Source organism: Trachypithecus francoisi, unplaced genomic scaffold (genome assembly GCF_009764315.1).
Source record: "Trachypithecus francoisi isolate TF-2019V2 unplaced genomic scaffold, Tfra_2.0 Lachesis_group4, whole genome shotgun sequence".
Classification (NCBI taxonomy): Eukaryota; Metazoa; Chordata; class Mammalia; order Primates; family Cercopithecidae; genus Trachypithecus; species Trachypithecus francoisi.
The window spans coordinates 106143794-106164692 of NW_022681469.1; positions in this window are offsets into that span (position 1 = coordinate 106143794).

The window sequence follows — 20899 nt, forward strand, 5'->3', positions numbered from 1 at the left end:
AAAGTGGATTCTTCAGTGCCTGGATAAACTGCCCTAGGTGATGCTGTTTGGAACGGAGGTAGGCTGTTTTCTTTGAACCCTGCAGATTGAGAGAAAAATCAATAATTGTTGCTAAGTTGCCTGGTTTTGGGTGGTTTATTACACAGGAATAAAGAACTGATTTTGTTATTTTATTTATTAATTCATTTTAGAGATGGGGTCTTGCTCTGTTGTCCAGACTGGAGTGCAGTGGTTTGATAATAATTTACTGTAGCCTCGAGCTCTTGGGCTTCAGTGATCATCCCACTACAGCTTCTTGAGTAGCTAGGACTACAGGCATGTATTACCACACCTGGCTAATTCTTTATTTTTAAATTTTTATTGTAGAGACAAGGTCCCGTTATGTTGCTCAGGCTGGTCCTGAACTCCTGGCTTCAAGCAATCCTCCCACTTCAGTCTCCCAAAGTGCTAGGATTACAGACATGAGCCACCGCACCTGGCCAATAACTGATTTTAATATTAACTGCCCTCTTGCCACAGCAACATCTTCCAGTCTACTTACTCTTCTTACAATTTGATGTAGAGAGTCCTCCATCAAGCGATAGGATCTATGTTCCCTCAACTCGAACTTTGGTAGGCTTGTGACCCCGGCATAAATAAGATGATACAGGCCAGGTGCAGTGGCTCCCACCTGCAATCCCAGCACTTTGGGAGGCCGAGGCAGGCGTATCACGACGTCAGGAGATTGAGACCATCCTGGCTAACACGGTGAAACCCTGTCTCTACTACAAATACCAAAAAAAAAAAAAAAAAAAATTAGCTGGGTGTGGTGGCAGGTACCTGTAGTCCCAGCTACTCAGGAGGCTGAGGCAGGAGAATGGCATGAACCCAGGAGGCAGAGCTTGCAGTGAACCGAGATTGCGCCACTGCACTCCAGCTTGGGTGACAAAGCGAGACTCCCTCTCAAAAAACAAAAAACAAAACAAAACAAAAATGATGATACAGCTGCTCCTTGAGTTTCAGGGGATGCTTTCTCTTGGAACCCAGCTGCCATGCTATGAGGAAGCCCAGCTAGCCCATGCAAAGAGACTACAGGGAGAGATTACATGTAGGTGCTCCAGCCACCAGCCCAGCTGAGGTCCAGGTCAGTAGCTAGCACCAGCTTCCGGACACAAAAGCAAGGTTAACTCCAGATCTACACAGTCCAGTATGGTAGCCATTGGCCATATAGGGCTATTTAAATTTAAATTAATTGAAGTTAAAATATAGTTTCAAATTCAGTTCTTCAGTAGCACTAGCCACATTTCAAGTGCTCAAAGATCACAAGTGGCCAGTGGCTACTCACTGGATGGTGCTGTTCTAGATGCTTCCAGGGCCCAGCTTTTGAGTAACCCCTAGCTTTCAAGTCTTTCCAGCAGAGGCCCCAAATACGGTGGAGGAGCAGAGACAAGCTGTTCCTGAAGATCTGTGTCTGAATTCCTGACACACAGAACATGTGAGCATAATAAAACAATTGCTTCAGCTGGGTGCAGTGGCTCACACCTGTGATCCCAGCACTTTGGGAGGCTGAGGTGAGTGGGTCACCTGAGGTTGGGAGTTGGAGACCAGCCTGACCAACATGGAAAAACCCTGTCTCTACTAAAAATACAAAATTAGCCGGGCGTTGTGGTACATGCCTGTACTCCCAGTTACTCGGGAGGCTGAGGCAGGAGAATCGCTTGAACCCAGGAGGCGGAGGTTGTGATGAGCCGAGATTGTGCCATTGCACTTCAGCCTGGGCAACAAGAGTGAAACTCCATCTCAAAAAATAATAATAAAAATTAAATTAAATTAAATTAAATTTAAAAAATTGCTTCATGTCTCCCAGTTTTGGGATGGCTTGTGTGCAGCAGTGGTACCTGGAACCCCACGGAAAGGCATGGGGGATCAGGCACAGCTGAATGCACATGGACGTTGACCTGGAAGAAGACCCTATTCTCTGCTGCCTTGCATTATAAAGGAATTGGAGGGGGGCGGGAATCACTTGCATGGGGTTATTGCCTTGCTCCTGTGTGAAACATCCTCTTATTGGATGTCAAATGCCTGGGAATTTTGCATACTGGCTGATGTGGTTTGGATCTGTGTCTTGCCCAAATGTCATGTGGAACTGTAATCCCCCATGTTGGAGGCGGGCCCTCTGGAGGTGATTGGATCACGGGGGAAGATTTCCCTTGAATGATTCAGCACCATCTCCTCAGTGCTGTTCTTGTGATAGCGAGTGAGTTCTCCTGAGATAGGGTTGTTTAAAAGCACATGGCACCTCTCCCCTCCATTTCTCTTGCTGCCGCTCCTGTATTGTAAGATGCCTGCTTCCCCTTCGCCTTCTGCCTCGATTGGAAGCTTCCCAAGGCCTCCCCAAAAGCAGAAGCCACCATGCTTCCTGCACAGCCTGCAGAACTGTGAGCCAATTCAATCTCTTTCCTTAAATTATCCAGTCTTAAGTATTTCCTTCCTTCCTTCCTTCCTTCCTTCCTTCCTTCCTTCCTTCCTTCCTTCCTCTCTCTCTTTCTTTCTTTCTTTTTTTTTTGAGATATAGTCCTGCTCTGTCGCCCAGGCTGGAGTGCAGCGGCACGATCTTGGCTCACTGCAACCTCTGCCTCCTGGGTTCAAGTGATTCTCCTGCCTCAGTCTCCTGAGTAGCTGGGACTACAGGTGCAAGCCACCATGCCTGGCTAATTTTTTTGCTTTTTTAGTAGAGATGTGGTTTCACCATGTTGGCCAGCTGGTCTCGAACTCCTGACCTCAGGTGATCTGCCTGCCTCGGCCTCCTCCCAAAGTGCTGGATTACAGGGGTGAGCCACCATGCCCAGTGTCAGGTATTTCTTTTTTTTTTTTTTTTTTTTAATATACTTTAAGTTCTAGGGTACATGTGCATGACGTTTATATCATGTATAACTCCCCAATGCAATCCCTCCCTCCTCCCCCCTCCCCATGATAGGCCCCAGTGTGTGATGTTCCCCTTCCCCAGTCCAAGTGATCTCATTGTTCAGTTCCCACCTATGAGTGAGAACATGCGGTGTTTGGTTTTCTCTTCTTGTGATAGTTTGCTAAGAATGATGGTTTCCAGCTGCATCCATGTCCCTACAAAGGACGCAAACTCATCCTTTTTGATGGCTGCATAGTATTCCATGGTGTATATGTGCCACATTTTCTTAATCCAGTCTGTCACAGATGGACATTTGGGTTGATTGCAAGTCTTTGCTATTGTGAATAGTGCCGCAATAAACAAACGTGTGCATGTGTCTTTGTAGTAGAGTAATTTATAATCCTTTGGGTATATACCCAGTAGTGGGATGGCTGGGTCATATGGTACATCTAGTTCTAGATCCTTGAGGAATCGCCATACTGTTTTCCATAATGGTTGAACTAGTTTACAATCCCACCAACAGTGTAAAAGTGTTCCTATTTCTCCACATCCTCTCCAACACCTGTTGTTTCCTGACTTCTTAATGATTGCCATTCTAACTGGTGTGAGATGGTATCTCATTGTGGTTTTAATTTGCATTTCTCTGATGGCCAGTGATGATGAGCATTTTTTCATGTGTCTGTTGGCTGTATGGATGTCTTCTTTTGAGAAATGTCTGTTCATATCCTTCCCCACTTTTTGATGGGGTTGTTTGTTTTTTCTTGTATATTTGTTTGAGTTCTTGGTAGATTCTGGATATTAGCCCTTTGTCAGATGAGTAGGTTGCAAAAATTTTTCCCATTCTGTAGGTTGCCTGTTCACTCTGATGGTAGTTTCTTTTGCTGTGCAAAAGCTCTTTAGTTTAATTAGATCCCATGTGTCAATTTTTGCTTTTGCTGCCGTTGCTTTTGGTGTTTTAGACATGAAGTCCTTGCCCATGCCTATGTCCTGAATGGTACTACCTAGATTTTCTTCTAGGGTTTTTATGGTATTAGGTCTAACATTTAAGTCTCTAATCCATCTTGAATTAATTTTCGTATAAGGGGTAAGGAAAGGATCCAGTTTCAGCTTTCTACTTATGGCTAGCCAATTTTCCCAGCACCATTTATTAAATAGGAATCCTTTCCCCATTTCTTGTTTCTCTCAGGTTTGTCAAAGATCAGATGGCTGTAGATGTGTGGTATTATTTCTGAGGACTCTGTTCTGTTCCATTGGTCTATATCTCTGTTGTGGTACCAGTACCATGCTGTTTTGGTTACTGTAGCCTTGTAGTATAGTTTGAAGTCAGGTAGCGTGACGCCTCCAGCTTTGTCCTTTTGACTTAGGATTGCCTTGGCAATGCGGGCTCTTTTTTGGTTCCATATGAACTTTAAAGCCGTTTTTTCCAATTCTGTGAAGAAAGTCATTGGTAGCTTGATAGGGATGGCATTGAATCTATAAATCACCTTGGGCAGTATGGCCATTTTCACGATATTGATTCTTCCTATCCATGAGCATGGTATGTTCTTCCATTTGTTTGTGTCCTCTTTGATTTCACTGAGCAGTGGTTTGTAGTTCTCCTTGAAGAGGTCCTTGACATCCCTTGTAAGCTGGATTCCTAGGTATTTGATTCTCTTTGAAGCAATTGTGAATGGAAGTTGATTCCTAATTTGGCTCTCTGCTTGTCTGTTACTGGTGTATAAGAATGCTTGTGATTTTTGCACATTAATTTTGTATCCTGAGACTTTGCTGAAGTTGCTTATCAGCTTAAGCAGATTTTGGGCTGAGACAATGGGGTTTTCTAAATATACAATCATGTCATCTGCAAACAGGGACAATTTGACTTCTTCTTTTCCTAACTGGATACCCTTGATTTCTTTCTCTTGCCTGATTGCCCTAGCCAGAACTTCCAACACTATGTTGAATAGGAGTGGTGAGAGAGGGCATCCCTGTCTTGTGCCAGTTTTCAAAGGAATTTTTCCAGTTTTTGCCCATTCAGTATGATATTAGCTGTGGGTTTGTCATAAATAGCTCTTATTATTTTGAGGTACGTTCCATCAATACCAAATTTATTGAGCGTTTTTAGCATAAAGGGCTGTTGAATTTTGTCAAAAGCCTTTTCTGCATCTATTGAGATAATCATGTGGTTCTTGTCTTTGGTTCTGTTTATATGCTGGATTACATTTATTGATTTGCGAATGTTGAACCAGCCTTGCATCCCAGGGATGAAGCCCACTTGATCATGGTGGATAAGCTTTTTGATGTGCTGCTGAATCCGGTTTGCCAGTATTTTATTGAGGATTTTTGCATCGATGTTCATCAGGGATATTGGTCTAAAATTCTCTCTTTTTGTTGTGTCTCTGCCAGGCTTTGGTATCAGGATGATGTTGGCCTCATAAAAAGAGTTAGGGAGGATTCCCTCTTTTTCTATTGATTGAAATAGTTTCAGAAGGAATGGTACCAGCTCCACCTTGTACCTCTGGTAGAATTCAGCTGTGAATCCATCTGGTCCTGGACTTTTTTTGGTGGGTAGGCTATTAATTGTTGCCTCAATTTCAGAGCCTGCTATTGGTCTATTCAGGGATTCAACTTCTTCCTGGTTTAGTCTTGGGAGAGTGTAAGTGTCCAGGAAATTATCCATTTCTTCTAGATTTTCTAGTTGATTTGTGTAGAGGCATTTATAGTATTCTCTGATGGTTGTTTGTATTTCTGTGGGGTCGGTGGTGATATCCCCTTTATCATTTTTTATTGCGTCTATTTGATTCCTCTCTCTTTTCTTCTTTATTAGTCTAGCTAGCGGTCTGTCAATTTTGTTGATCTTTTCAAAAAACCAACTCCTGGATTCGTTGATTTTTTGGAGGGTTTTTTGTGTCTCTATCTCCTTCAGTTCTGCTCTGATCTTAGTTATTTCTTGCCTTCTGCTAGCTTTTGAATGTGTTTGCTCTTGCCTCTCTAGTTCTTTTAATTGTGATGTTAGAGTGTCAATTTTAGATCTCTCCTGCTTTCTCTTGTGGGCATTTAGTGCTATAAATTTCCTCTACACACTGCTTTAAATGTGTCCCAGAGATTCTGGTATGTTGTATCTTTGTTCTCATTGGTTTCAAAGAACATCTTTATTTCTGCTTTCATTTCGTTATGTACCCAGTAGTCATTCAGGAGCAGGTTGTTCAGTTTCCATGTAGTTGAGCGGTTTGGATTGAGTTTCTTAGTCCTGAGTTCTAGTTTGATTGCACTGTGGTCTGAGAGACAGTTTGTTATAATTTCTGTTCTTGTACATTTGCTGAGGAGTGCTTTACTTCCAATTATGTGGTCAATTTTGGAATAAGTGCGATGTGGTGCTGAGAAGAATGTATATTCTGTTGATTTGGGGTGGAGAGTTCTATAGATGTCTATTAGGTCCGCTTGGTGCAGGATGAGTTCAATTCCTGGATATCCTTGTTAACTTTCTGTCTCGTTGATCTGTCTAATGTTGACAGTGGAGTGTTGAAGTCTCCCATTATTATTGTATGGGAGTCTAAGTCTCTTTGTAGGTCTCTAAGGACTTGCTTTATGAATCTGGGTGCTCCTGTATTGGGTGCATATATATTTAGGAGAGTTAGCTCTTCCTGTTGAATTGATCCCTTTACCATGATGTAATGGCCTTCTTTGTCTCTTTTGATCTTTGATGGTTTAAAGTCTGTTTTATCAGAGACTAGGATTGCAACCCCTGCTTTTTTTGTTCTCCATTTGCTTGGTAGATCTTCCTCCATCCCTTTATTTTGAGCCTATGTATGTCTCTGCATGTGAGATGGGTCTCCTGAATACAGCAGACTGATGGGTCTTGACTCTTGATCCAGTTTGCCAGTCTGTGTCTTTTAATTGGAGCATTTAGTCCATTGACATTTAAGGTTAATATTGTTATGTGTGAACTTGATCCTGTCATTATGATATTAACTGGTTATTTTGCTCGTTAGTTGATGCAGTTTCTTCCTAGCCTCGATGGTCTTTACATTTTGGCATGTTTTTGCAATGGCTGGTACCGCTTGTTCCTTTCCATGTTTAGGGCTTCCTTCAGGGTCTCTTGTAAGGCAGGCCTGGTGGTGACAAAATCTCTAAGCATTTGCTTATCTGTAAAGGATTTTATTTCTCCTTCACTGATGAAGCTTAGTTTGGCTGGATATGAAATTCTGGGTTGAAAATTCTTTTCTTTAAGAACGTTGAATATTGGCCCCACTCTCTTCTGGCTTGTAGAGTTTCTGCCGAGAGGTCTGCTGTTATTCTGATGGGCTTCCCTTTGTGGGTAACCCGACCTTTCTCTCTGGCTGCCCTTAAGATTTTTTCCTTCATTTCAACTTTGGTGAATCTGGCAATTATGTGTCTTGGAGTTGCTCTTCTGGAGGAGTATCTTTGTGGCGTTCTCTGTATTTCCTGAATTTGAATGTTGGCCTGCCCTGCTAGGTTGGGGAAGTTCTCCTGGATGATATCCTGAAGAGTGTTTTCCAACTTGGTTCCATTTTCCCCCTCACTTTCAGGCACCCCAATCAGACGTAGATTTGGTCTTTTTACATAATCCCATACTTCTTGCAGGCTTTGTTCATTTCTTTTTCTTCTTTTTTCTTTTGGTTTTCTCTTCTCGCTTCATTTCATTCATTTGATCCTCAATCGCTGATACTCTTTCTTCCAGTTGATCGAGTCGGTTACTGAAGCTTGTGCATTTGTCACGTATTTCTCGTGTCATGGTTTTCATCTCTGTCATTTCGTTTATGATCTTCTCTGCATTAATTAATCTAGCTGTCAATTCTTCCACTTTTTTTTCAAGATTTTTAGTTTCTTTGCGCTGGGTACGTAATTCCTCCTTTAGCTCTGAGAGGTTTGATGGACTGAAGCCTTCTTCTCTCATCTCGTCAAAGTCATTCTCTGACCAGCTTTGATCCGTTGCTGGCGATGGGCTGCGCTCCTTTGCAGGGGGAGATGCGCTCTTATTTTTTGAATTTCCAGCTTTTCTGCCCTGCTTATTCCCCATCTTTGTGGTTTTATCTGTCTCTGGACTTTGATGATGGTGACGTACTGATGGGGTTTTGGTATAGGTGTCCTTCCTGTTTGATAGTTTTCCGTCTGACAGTCAGAAGGACTGTCTGTTGGTCTGTTGGAGATTGCTTGAGGTCCACTCCAGACCCTGTTTGCCTGGGTATCAGCAGCAGAGGTTGCCAAAGATAGAATATTGCTGAACAGCGAGTGTACCTGTCTGATTCTTCCTTTGGAAGTTTCCTCTCAGGGGTGACGCCACCCTGTGAGGTGTGGGGTGTCAGACTGCCCCTAGTGGGGGATATCTCCCAGCTAGGCTACTCAGGGGTCAGGGACCCACCTGAGCAGGCAGTCTGTCCGTTCTCGGATCTCAACCTCCGCGTTAGGAGATCCACGGCTCTCCCCAAAGCTGTCAGACAGAGTCGTTCGCGTCTGCACCGCCCCCGCTCTTTCCCCTAATGGGCTGCAGCTGTGCGCTGTCCGCAGAGGTAGAGTCTACAGAGACAGGCAGGCTTCCTTGAGCTGCTGTGAGCTCCACCCAGTTCGAGCTTCCCAGCGGCTTTGTTTACCTACTTAAGCCTCAGCAATGGCGGGCACCCCTCCCCCAGCCTCGCTGCTGCCTTGCGGATAGATTGCCGCAGACGGCTGTGTTAGCAGTGAGGGAGGCTCCGTGGGCGTGGGACCCTCCCGGCCAGGTTTGGGATATATTCTCCTGGTGTGCCTGTTTCCTTAAAGCGCAGTATTGGGGTGGGAGTTACCCGATTTTCCAGGTGTTGTGTGTCTCAGTTCCCCTGGCTAGGAAAAAGGGATTCCTTTCCCCCTTGCGCCTCCAGGTGAGGCGATGCCTCGCCCTGCTTCAGCTCACGCTGGTCAGGCTGCAGCAGCTGACCAGCACCGATTGTCCGGCACTCCCTAGCGAGATGACCCCAGTACCTCAGTTGAAAACGCAGAAATCACCCGTCTTCTGTGTCGCTCGCGCTGGGAGTTGGAGACTGGAGCTGCTCCTATTCGGCCATCTTGCTCCGCCCCCCGAACCAGGTATTTCTTTATAGCAATGTGAGAACCCACTAACACACCGGCCTTGTTCCAGTGGGTGGCCTTGCATGCTCATTTGTCTCTGTTCCATGTTTGTTCCCTATTTTCTCACTAAAAGAATTTCCAAGTGATTCTTTTTTTTTTTTTTTTGACTTTTGGACAATAATAGAAATGTACATAAACTTCAACTTGGGTGGAATAAAAATCACATATATTTTATAAATAGGAAGGCAGCTGCTATGACCAAGGTGTTTCCTGGGCAATAAAAGTGAACATGTTTGATTTTTTTTTCTCTAAGATGCAGCCTATCTGGCCATTAGAAAAACAGTCGTTTGGAATGAAAATGAGTAAAAAAGGTAAAGGAAAAAGTAGAGTTAAAAGAAGCTGTCGATTTGGAGTCAAATGTGATAGGCAGGAGAGAGAGTTCAGATCTATTATAGCTACGCTTTTGTAGCTGTTTTTTCCTTTGTTAATAATTCCTGCATACCACATTTTCTCACTTACAGGTGGAAGCTAAGCATTCAGTGCCCACGGCCATAAATTTGGGAACAATAGGCTGGGCACGGTGGCTCATGCTTGTAATCTCAGTACTTTGGGAGGCTGAGGCAGGTGGATCACTTGTGGTCAGGAGTTCGAGACCAGCCTGGCCAATATGGTGAAACCCCGTCTCTACTAAAAATACAAAAATTAGCCAGACGTGGTGATGGATACCTGTAATCCCAGCTACTCAGGAGGCTGAGGCAGGAGAATTGCTTGAACCTGGGAGGTGGAGGTTGCAGTGAGCTGAGATTATGCCACTGCACTCCAGCCTGGGCAACAGAGTGAGACTCCGTCTCAAAAAAAGAAAAAAAATATGGGAACAATAGACACCAGGGACTATTAGGCAGGGATGCAGGGAGCTGGCTGAAAACATATCTTTCTGATGCTATGCTTACTATCTGGGTGATGGGATCCATACTCCAAAGCTCAGCATCACACAATATTTATTCCCACGTAACAAGTCTGCACATGTACCCTCCTGTATATAAAATAAAGTTGAAATTAAAAAATACGTATTTGTGCAGTGGCTCATGCCTGTCACCCCAGCACTTTGGGAGGCTGAGGCAAGGCGGATCATGAGGTCAAGCGATTGAGACCATCCTGGCCAACATGGTGAAACCCCATCTCTACTAAAATACAAAAATTAGCTGGGTGTGGTGGTGCCTGCCTGTAGTCCCAGCTACTGGGGAGGCTGAGGCATGAGAATCACTTGAACCTGGGAGGCAGAGGTTGCAGGGAGCCAAGACTGCACCACTGCACTCCAGCCTGGTGACAGAGCAAGATTCTGTCTCAAAAAAAAGAAAAAAGAAAAAAGAAAAAAATATATATGTATTTGTTGAGTAAAAATGAAACATTATTCCTGCCCACCTGGGAGGCATGAAGAACTGGAAAAGATGAAGTGTCTGATTTTGGGGGTGACTGAAACCCTTGGACTGCTCCCCCGTGTCCAGAAAGGATGGGTCACAGGACCACAGAGATGGACGGAGTGACCGGGCCTCAGGGACGAGGGCAGCGTCTCCACTCTTTGTCCCTTATGGATATCTGGAACATTGTGCTACTCTTATAAAGCCCAAAGCCTAGAGTTTGTGTGGACACAGGAAACAAATAACCGTTGTACTTCACGTATATTAAGCTATTTATATGTTTGATTTCTTCTCTCTATATAAATATATGTTATATTTATATATTTGAATCTATTCAAAGCTACTTAAATGTATGATTTCATATATATAAATATGTATATTTATTATATATACATATACACATTATACACACATGCATATATAATCCTGTTTTGCATACATATTATATATAATATAAATTCTATTAATATTATTTAATTAATATATTTAATATAATAATTAAAATGATTTATAACAAAATATGTTATATCAATATACAATTGAAACAATAATTTATCTTAATATAATAAAAATAATAATGAAATATATTTAATCTATTAAATATTATATAAACGAGATATATTCAAAGTGTAGATATACAATATATAGTCAAAATACATATACATAATATATAGTCAAAGGGTACATATAATACACGTTATACATGCACACACACATACTCTGAGACAATTGAAATAAAGATTTCATGAATCTTCCAGGTTACTCTTTTCCTTGGAGTAGGGATCCTCAAACTATGGCCCACAGCCTGTTTTTGCGAATAAAGTTTTATTGGAACACAGCCACACTCACTTGTTCATGTGCTGTCTATGGCAGCCTTTGAACTGTAGAGGCAGAGTTGAGTGGTTAGGACAGAAACCATGAGGCTCACAGAACCAAAGGTATTTACTCTCTAGCCCTTTATAAAGTCCACTGACCGTCCTTTGGCGTGTGATCCCAGGTGAGTTTTCACATGTTGAGTGTGTTTTTCATTTCATACCGAGGGCTTGGGTTGATAGCACTGAGCAATGGACACTCCCAGAAGCTGGAGTGAGTGTGAAATACACAGGGTCTCTTGAAGGCTGTGCTTCTGTGATTGAAGCTCTGTTTGGGAAAATCACACACCAAAGATTACGTGGTGCGTTCTGCCTTGCTTTGAGGATTTAGGTACCCTGAAAAGGTCTTTGTTCTCTGAAGTGAGTCGTTGGGTTCATATAGTCAGTGAAGCAATTTTTCCATGTAAACTTAGAACTTGGGTCCTGGTTGCTGTCAGGGGAACCACCCTGGAAAGCGGGGGGAGCAAATTTGATCTTTGATCAAAATAGCATCCAGTTTCCATTAAGCCTCTCAGGCAAACAGGGAGTAAAGGTGTTTCTCCACCAGATTTCAGGTCTACATGCAAGGATAATTCAACTCAGTGGCAAAGGATCTGAGAATTTTGAGAGATGGAAAGGGACAGGAGAGTGAATGTTTACAGAAACACTGCAGAATTTTCCTATGGGGCCTTTCCCCAGACTTTATTCTGAAAATCAATGGCTGCAAATGACTTCAATGCCAATGGAATGCATTTCTTTAGACTATTCTTCATCCTTCCTCCTCCTCCTCCTAATTTTCCTTCTCCTTCTACCCTCTTCTCCTCATCTCCCCTCTTCTCTTCCTTCTCCTAATTTTCCTTCTTCTCCTTCTCCTCCTCTTCCTCATCATCTTCCCTCTTCTCCCCCTCCTCCTACTAATTTTCCTCCTCCTCCTTTTCCTTCTTCTCCTCCTCCTAATTTTCCTCTTCCTCCTTCTCCTTCTCCTCCTCCTCCTTCTCATCTTCCCTCTTTTCCTCCTCCTCCTAATTTTCCTCCTCCTCCTCTTACTCATCCTCATCATTCTCCTCCTGTATGAGGCCATTATTGTGTTGCTATAAAGAAATATCCGAGACTGTGTAATTTATAAAGAAAAGAGGTTTAATTGGCTCCCTTTTCTGCAGGCTGTACAGGAAGCATGATGCTGTCATTTGCTCAGCTTTTAGGGAGGCCTCAGGAAGCTTCCAATCATGGAAGAAGGTGAAGGTGGAGCAGACATGTCATCACATGGCCAGGACAGGAGCAGGAGACTGAGAATGGGAGGTGCTGCACACTTTCAACCAGATCTCATGATAATTCACTCATTATCTGATATGATTTGACTCTGTGTCCCCATCCAAATCTCACCTTGAATTGTAATAAATCCCCATGTATCATGGGAGGGACCCGGAGGGAGGTAATTGAATCATGGGGGTGGGTATTTCCTGTGCTGTTCTCATGATAGTGAATAAATCTCATGAGATCTGATGGTTTTATAAAGGGGCTTTCCCCTGCACACACTCTCTTGCCTGCCACCATGTAAGACGTGACTTTGCTTCTCCTTTGCCTTCTGCCATGATTGTGAGGCCTCCCCACCCATGTGGAACTGTGAGCCCATGAAACCTCTTTCCTTTATAAATTACCCAGTCTTGGGTATGTCTTTATTAGTAGCATGAGAACAGATGAATACATCATCGCAGTAAGAACTGTACCAAGGAGGATGGTGCTAAAGCATTCTTGAGAATGAACGATCCCACATGATCCAATCACCTCCAACCAGGCCCCACCTCCAACACTGGGGATTATAATTCAATATGAGATTTGGGTGGGGACACAGATCCAAACCACATCACCTTCTCCTCCTCCTCCTCACTTTCCTCCTTTTTCTCCTTCTCCTCCTTCTTTCTTCCCTCAATTCTCAAACCAAGTTTGAGACCCATCCCTGGCCTCGTGGAGCTGAGATTCCAGGTCCCATCACACCTCTCTTCTTTCTGGTATTGGCTCCAGAATCTGTATTGCAACTCCATGGACTCCTATTAGCACCAAATACCCTATCGTTTCTGCGGCAGAATATTTCCTTCAGAACATTTAAAGAAGAGCAGATAAGAAAACAATCTAGAACCGTAGAGATAATGAATTCATCTATCAATATTTCATCCTTTACTTTCTCAATTAATCCATGTTGGTTGCAGAAAAATCAAACAACAAACTCAACGAAAAGATAAAGAAGCAAAGTTGCCCACAACTCTGTCTCCCTACTGAGAGCCTTCTGTTAACATCTTAAGGGTTTTCCTTCTATATTTATTTCTATGCAAATACATGTGCAGTTTTTACAAAATTAGGATTACATGATATATATATATATATATATTCCTGTGATCTGTTTGTCTCACTTAAAATACATTTTATTTTCTTCTAAGTCAAATGAACTTTCTAACCTGAGCTGAGAAAAACAGGACGAATAATCAGAGCTGTTTTATGTTATTTGCTTATTGAAACGTTTGAAGTTGTGGATTCTTGTCAGGGGCACAGGCTACAAATATATTACCCAAAGAGATGTAATTAATTACAGGATTTAAATAGTTCAGCAAGAAAAATAATTGACAATATGTGTCTCTAAAGGAGGCTATATCTGGCTTGGTCAATTCTATTAAGTCAGTCTGAAAGTATTTGTGGTTTTTGCCATTTAGAAAAGTAATGGCAAAAACTGCAATTACTTTTACACCAACCTAATAAACAATGCTCTGAAATGGGAACCAAGAGTTATGGGCTTGGTTGATGGAAGCCAAAGGCCGTTTGTTTACAGTGGATGTTCTCTCCAGGGTCTGTGTTAAAATTTGGAAAATTTTGGCCAGCTCCTATGGGGTTAGAGTGCTGACATTTGGGTCAGGATGGGGGATGTCAATGATTACTGGTTGCTGTGGACTGAATGTTTGTGTCTGCCCCTAATTCACCTGTTGAAGCCCTAACTCTCACTGTAATGGTCCTCAGTGATGGGAGTAATTCGGTCATAGGGTGGAGCCTTCATGAATGGGATTCCTTTCCTTATAAGAAGAGACATCAGGGAGATCTCTCTCTCTCTCTCTCTCTCTCTCACCCTCTCTCTCTCTCTGTCCCTTTCTCTCTCTCTGTCTCTCTTTCTTGCCTTCTCCAAGTGAAGATGCAGCAAGTAGGCTGTATCTTCAAACCAGAAAGCAGACCCTCACCAGGACCTCACCATGCTGGCACGTTGATCTCTGACTTCCGGCCCCCAGAACTGTGAGAAAGAAATGTTCGTTGTTTAAGCCACTCAGTCTATGGTATTGTTGTTAATGTAACCTGAATGAAGGCAGTGGTGAACAAAGAGTTTAGATAGGAGGGTGTGATGGTTAATGCTGAGTGTCAAGTTGATTGGATTGAAGGAGACAAAGTATTGTTCCTGGGTGTGTCTGTGAGGGTGTTGACAAGTGAGATTAACATTTGAGTCAGTGGACTAGAAAAGGCAGATCCACCCTTAATCTGGGTGGGTACCATCTAATCAGCTGCCAGTGCAGCTAGGATAAAAGCAGGCAGAGGAACGTGAAAGGATTAGACTACCTGAGTCTTCTGACCATCTTCCTCCCGTGCTGGAGGCTTCTTGCCTTTGAACATTGGACTCAAGTTATTCAGCTTTTGGACTCTTGGACCTACACCAGTGATTTGCCAGGTGCTCTCGGGCCTTCGGCCACAGACTGAAGGCTTCACTGTTGGCTTCCCTGCTTTTGAGGTTTTGAGACTTGGACTGGCTTCCTTGCTCCTCAGATTGCAGACAGTCTATTGTGGGACCTCACCTTGTGATCGTGTGAGTCAGTTCTCCTTAATAAACTCCCCCTCATATATACATCTATCCTATTAGTCCTGTCCCTCTAGAGAATCCTAATACAGAGGGAAAAGAGCTAATTGGATTCATACCTTACATTAGTGCCTTATAATTGTGCACAGTCTAGTACTGCAGACCACTCCTCAGGCCCCATGATTCATGAGAAGGGCTCCCAGAACTCAGAAAAGATGTTACCCTCACAGTTACAATTTATTATAGCAAAAGCATACAGATAAAAATTAGTAAGGAGCAGAGTCCCATAGGACAGGGTCCAGGATAGACCTGGTGCAAGCTTCTAGTGGTCGTTTCCCAGGGCAATGATGCAGACAGCACTTATTTCTCTTGGTAACTATGCATGACCCCTAGAATGGAGAATTACCAACCAGGGACACTCACCTGGGCCTTGGTGTCTAGAGTTTTTGTTGGAGTCTGGATATGTAGGCATGACCAGCCACTCATGTGGCTAAACTTAGTCTTCAGTCCCTGTAGAGGTTGAGCTGATATCAGGAGACCCAAAGCCCCCACCATAAATCCCATTGTTAGATTATCTGGCATGGCCCAAGGCCTCCAGGTAAACAGACACTCTTACCAGGCAGGGTGTTTTATATGGTTTGGCTGTGTACCCACTCAAATCTCATCTTGAATTGTAGTTCCCATAATCCCCACATGTCATGGGAAGGACCAGGTGGAGATAACTGAATTATGGGGATGGTTTCCTCCATCCTGTTCTTGTGATAGTGAGTAAGCTCTCACCAGATCCGATGGTTTTGTAAGGGGCTTCCCCCTTTGCTTAGCTCTCATTCTTCTCCTTCTTGTTGCCATGTGAAGAAGGGCTTCCCCTTCCACCATGATTGTAAGTTTCCTGAGGCCTCCCCAGCCATGCTGAATTGTGAGTCAATTAAACCTCCTTCTTTTATAAAATACCCAGTCCTGAGTATGTCCTCACAGCGGTGTGAGAATAGGCTAATACAGCATTTCATGTGAGGTAGGAGCCTGGCAGGACTTGTTTTCTCGTCACAACTCTGCTAACCAAAACAAGGTCTATAAAGACAAAAACAAAAAAACCCAAACAAAACAAAACCGCAGGAACCAGCCGATGGTGAAAAAAGTGATCCCCACCTGCCCTCATTGCTCATTGGCATAAGACACTCTTACCAGCACCCCTCAGCTTGCATTGACCTACCCCTTAATTTGCAGGTAATTAAAAGTGGGTTTACATGAGTATAAATACAGTTGTCAGTGGCGCATAGGTTGTGTCTTGCTCCACAAGGAACAGTACCATTCAAAAAAGACTGCTGTCTAACACCATTTTCTTGCCCTCGAAGTCTTTCCTGGGTGAAGCCAAGAACCCTCCTGTTCTAACCCCAATTTGGGGGGCTTACTTATCTTGTCACACAAGAGCTTAGAGGTTACCTCCCAGGAGCCAGTTAAGGACCAGACTTTTAATATACAGGGTTTGGACAACTAAGACCTGCTGAGTTAACCCTTCACTGCACAGGTCCCTTTTCACCACTGGTTACTTACTCATCAACTGTGCTTTAAATTTCTGTGTCATCCCTAACACTGACTTGAAGCTTAGCCCAGCATGAAGATGAGAGATGAAGAGTGTCTTTACAATACCTCCTGCTCAGCCACTTTCTCTCACCTTGCTCTTGAATCTGATTAAGAAACTAATGAAGGATTTATTTATGGCGGAAAATGGTAATGCTCTTCCTGATGTGCTCATAGTCAAGAAAATAGATAGGTCAACAAGGAATGCTAGCTAAATATAACTCAAAAATCTGGAATTGTGATCAAAGGATAAATAGCTACTCAGGATCCAACAGAACCCCATGTAACTGGTACTGTTTAGATTAACTGGTACTTGTGTGAATTAACGAATACAAATGTAGGCTAATAATACAATAAAAGATTAGTAAATGTAATGGGATTATGATGATTTTATTGGGGAATATGATTTTCTTTTTCTCAAGATGTTATTATTCACACTTGAGAATTATAGTGGTTCAAATCATTATTGGAGTCTTCAAAGAAAGCACTATTTAACTGTGACAAATACCTTCCCAAGGTATCATAAAGAGTTACACTTGACAAAAATCCTCAAACACACACACACACACACACACACACACACACTCCTTCCTAAGCCACACCCATGGGCCTATGGAATTAAACACTCAACACCAGACCTTTTTTTTAAGGTATATAATCCGCAAGAAGTACATAAAATGATGATCAGCCTCATTAGTAACCATGGAAATGCAAATTAAAGCCACACTTACCAGGTTGGCAACATTTAGGAAGGCTGACTCTAGGAAACATTGGTGAGAACATGAGTTAACAGGATTATTTGTATTTTACCAGAGATGGTGAAAATTGATGCAATGACCTTGGGAGGCCATTTGGAAATATCTAGTGTTGTTGACAACACCCCCTACTCCATTAAATTCCAATTCCAATCCCAGGTCCAGATCCTAGAGAAAATCGTGCATATACATTCACAAAGACTCTTTGAGAAGGTTCATAGCTGTATTGTATACAAATGGAAAAATGATGGAAATAACAAACTCTCTGTCTTTAGGAGTTTGGGCAACGTACAGTGGTACAGCCACACCATGGAATATCTTTGGGGTCTGACAGTGCACATCCTAAAGCTCTTGACTGCTAGTGCTTGTTGTTGCTTTCTCTGGTCATGGGAACCTAATTAACCTTTGCTCAGTCCCCCTCTCTCCCAGCAGTCTTCAAACAATGACTGGTGGAAATTGGTGGATAAATAACTCTGGCTCCACCATTCCTCCAACACCTGTTCTTCATGTTCTCCAAGAGTTCTCCAGTGGGACGGAGGCTGGCTGGTGCGCCATGATAACCTGTGCAACTACACAGTGTTAACTGGTTGCTTTCTCTTCCCATCTAACATCGCTTTGCCTCCTCCTCGGATCACCTCCAAATAAACAGCCTGGAGCTTGAACCTTTGTCTCAAGGTCGGCTTTTGGGAAAACCCAGGCTAACCCCTGACTTGCAAGAAGCTCCCTTTGGGAACATTCCCTCAAAATCTGTTTCTTAGCAATCCTTGGTAAAGGCTTCCACAGGCCCACCATACCTCCATTCACAGCAAGAAGCATTCATTGTCTCTACAGTTCACCCATTTCTCTCAGCTGACTCCCCTGTGCCCTGTTCTTTGTAACCTACAAGAAGAGGAAGGCTCTGATCTCTGGGATATGGTCTCCATGACTACGAGTTTCATAGACTGACTCCTTCCCACACCGCTATCCACATTCCTTGACAACTCCTCTCACCTACTCACCCCACCCTGTGCCCACCTGAAGGAAACACTTTCCCCAGAAAATGCATCTATTAAATCTCTGCAGGTCCTGCTATCTTGTTTGTTTGTTTGTTTGAAATGGGGTTTCACTCTGTCACCCAGGCTGGAGTGCAGTGGTACAATCTTGGCTCACTTCAGCCTGGATTTCCTGGGCTCAAGTGATCCTTCCACCTCAGCCCCCTGAGTAGCTGGGACTACAGGTGTGCACCACCACACCCGGATAATTTCTGTATTAGAGATGGGGTCTCGCCATGTCACCCAGTCTGGTCTCAAACTCCTAAGCTCAAGTGATCCACCTGCCTAGGTCTCCCAAAGTGCTGGGATTACAGGTGTGAGCCACGGTACTCAGCCAGGTCCTGCGGTCTTGATCACACATCTGCACACCAGAGAACACAGAGGGGCGGTCATCTCTTTGCCACTGTCAGACTTAGGTACCTTTGAACCAATCAGAGATACATTTTCTGGACAAAAACACATGATGTCACAAAAACACACCTTATCTTTTGATAAAGGACCTTATTATACAGTTGTCTTCCCTCATCATCATATTTGAGAAGGTTGTGCCACTCCACCGATTGGGGAGGGGTGCCCAGTAATTGTTGGATGATGATTTTCAAATTAAGAACGTGTACTAATAGCCTACTATGTGCACCTGCAGATACCATATCTAATACGCTTCTCAGGAGTGAGTTGGAGTCGAATGAACTGGAATAATTATGAAGCAAAATAAAAATGATGTGATAACTCTAATTTTATTTACAGCAAATGTTAAAATTAGCCTAATTTGAAACTGGTCACTTTAACTAAAAGCAAGACAAATCCTGAAAAGGGACTTTAAACCTCAAAAATCTGATTTAGTGAGGTTTGGCTGGGTGCGGTGGCTCACGCCTGTAATCCCAACACTTTGGGAGGCTGAGGCGGGCAGATCACGAGGTCAGGAGATTGAGACCAGCCTGGCTCACATGGTGAAACCCCGTCTCTACTAAAAATACCAAAACATTAGCCGGGCGTGGTGGAGGGCACCTGTAGTCCCAGCTACTCTGGAGGCTGGGCAGGAGAATGGCGTGAACCCGGGAGGTGGAGCTTGCAGTGAGCCGAGATCACGCCACTGCACTCCAGCCTGGGCAACAGAGCAAGACTCGTCTCAAAAAAAAAAAGGAGAAAAAAAAAAAGAAAGGAAAAAAGGAAAAAAAAATCTTATTTAATGAAGTTCAAAGCTGGAAGGTCCTACATCTTCTTATGTTTCCTTAAATCTCTTCTGGAACAAGAAGGTTTCTAGATGAAGTAAACATTTAATTTTTTTTGTTTGTTTAAACAAGGAAACTCTTGAGATTGAAAAGGGATGCAAAAATATAAATAATTAAAAAATATTTTTATTGGCTAACAAATTGGTTTCATTATGTTAATGGACCTATAAAATAATTCCTTTCAAAAACCGTTTTTTTGAAAGTAAACCTTTTTAAAAAATAACTGCAATCGATATACATTTATTACCTGCATAAATCTATATGCAGTTTATCACTAACTTAAGAAAAAGTAATTTTAAATTTGTTATATTAATGATCTGATACTAAATACTAATATAAGAAGAATATTTATGCTTGCTAGCCATTCACATATTTCTCTCTGTTTCTTAGCCATATCTACTTCCAAAACCGCATTACTGGCATTTTCCTGAAAAATGAAGTTTTTCAATGTTGTTTTATGTTATTTTTCATAACGTTGCCTGCAATCTTCTTCAAAGTGGCTTTTATGGTTAATGAATTTGAAAATGTTGACACCTTCAATTGATTCTTCTCAGTCAATCATAATATTTTAAATTGTAAAAATGCTTCTCTCTACAGATGCTAAGGTTTTGGGTAATCTCAGAGCCATTCTGATACATGGAGGTTATTATCAATTTTAATATTTTTGTGTTAAAAATGTGTTAATATTTCAGTCCAATTTTTTACATATCTTGTCTTTTTGCTTCCATTCAGAATACCTCAGTTGACAAATATTCAAATATTCTTATAAATCAAAATTTGTGAAATAATTTCCTTTAGTTTTGATTCTTTTGAGTGTTTTGCTAATCAGAGCTGCTGGGAAATGATAGGTACTGAGTATCAGTTTATCAAATCATAAACAGGAGCTGCATCAAAAGATTTTCCCTGCACATCTAGATTACTCTCAAACACAATTTTAGAAGTTTAAAATTAAATCTTGTACATGGTTTGAGCGCACATCAATTAAGTTGTTTACTTCCAGGCTTGCTTTGGTGGGGACAAATTTCAATACCTTCCTGATTGCAGACTTTATTTCCAATAATTGCATTTTGTTAAGATCTTCAAGTGTTGGAGATCTTTCGGTATGCCATGATTACTTTAATTAAAAATTTCCAACTCACTTGAAAAAAAATTCATCCAAAATTTGGAAGACGCATTTACAAAAGTAATAGTCACTGTCATTGTAGGAGACTTATTTAAATAGTGTTCTATTTTAAAGAGCTTAAAGGCTCAGACATTTCTAAAATGCATTGAAGGTGAAAAG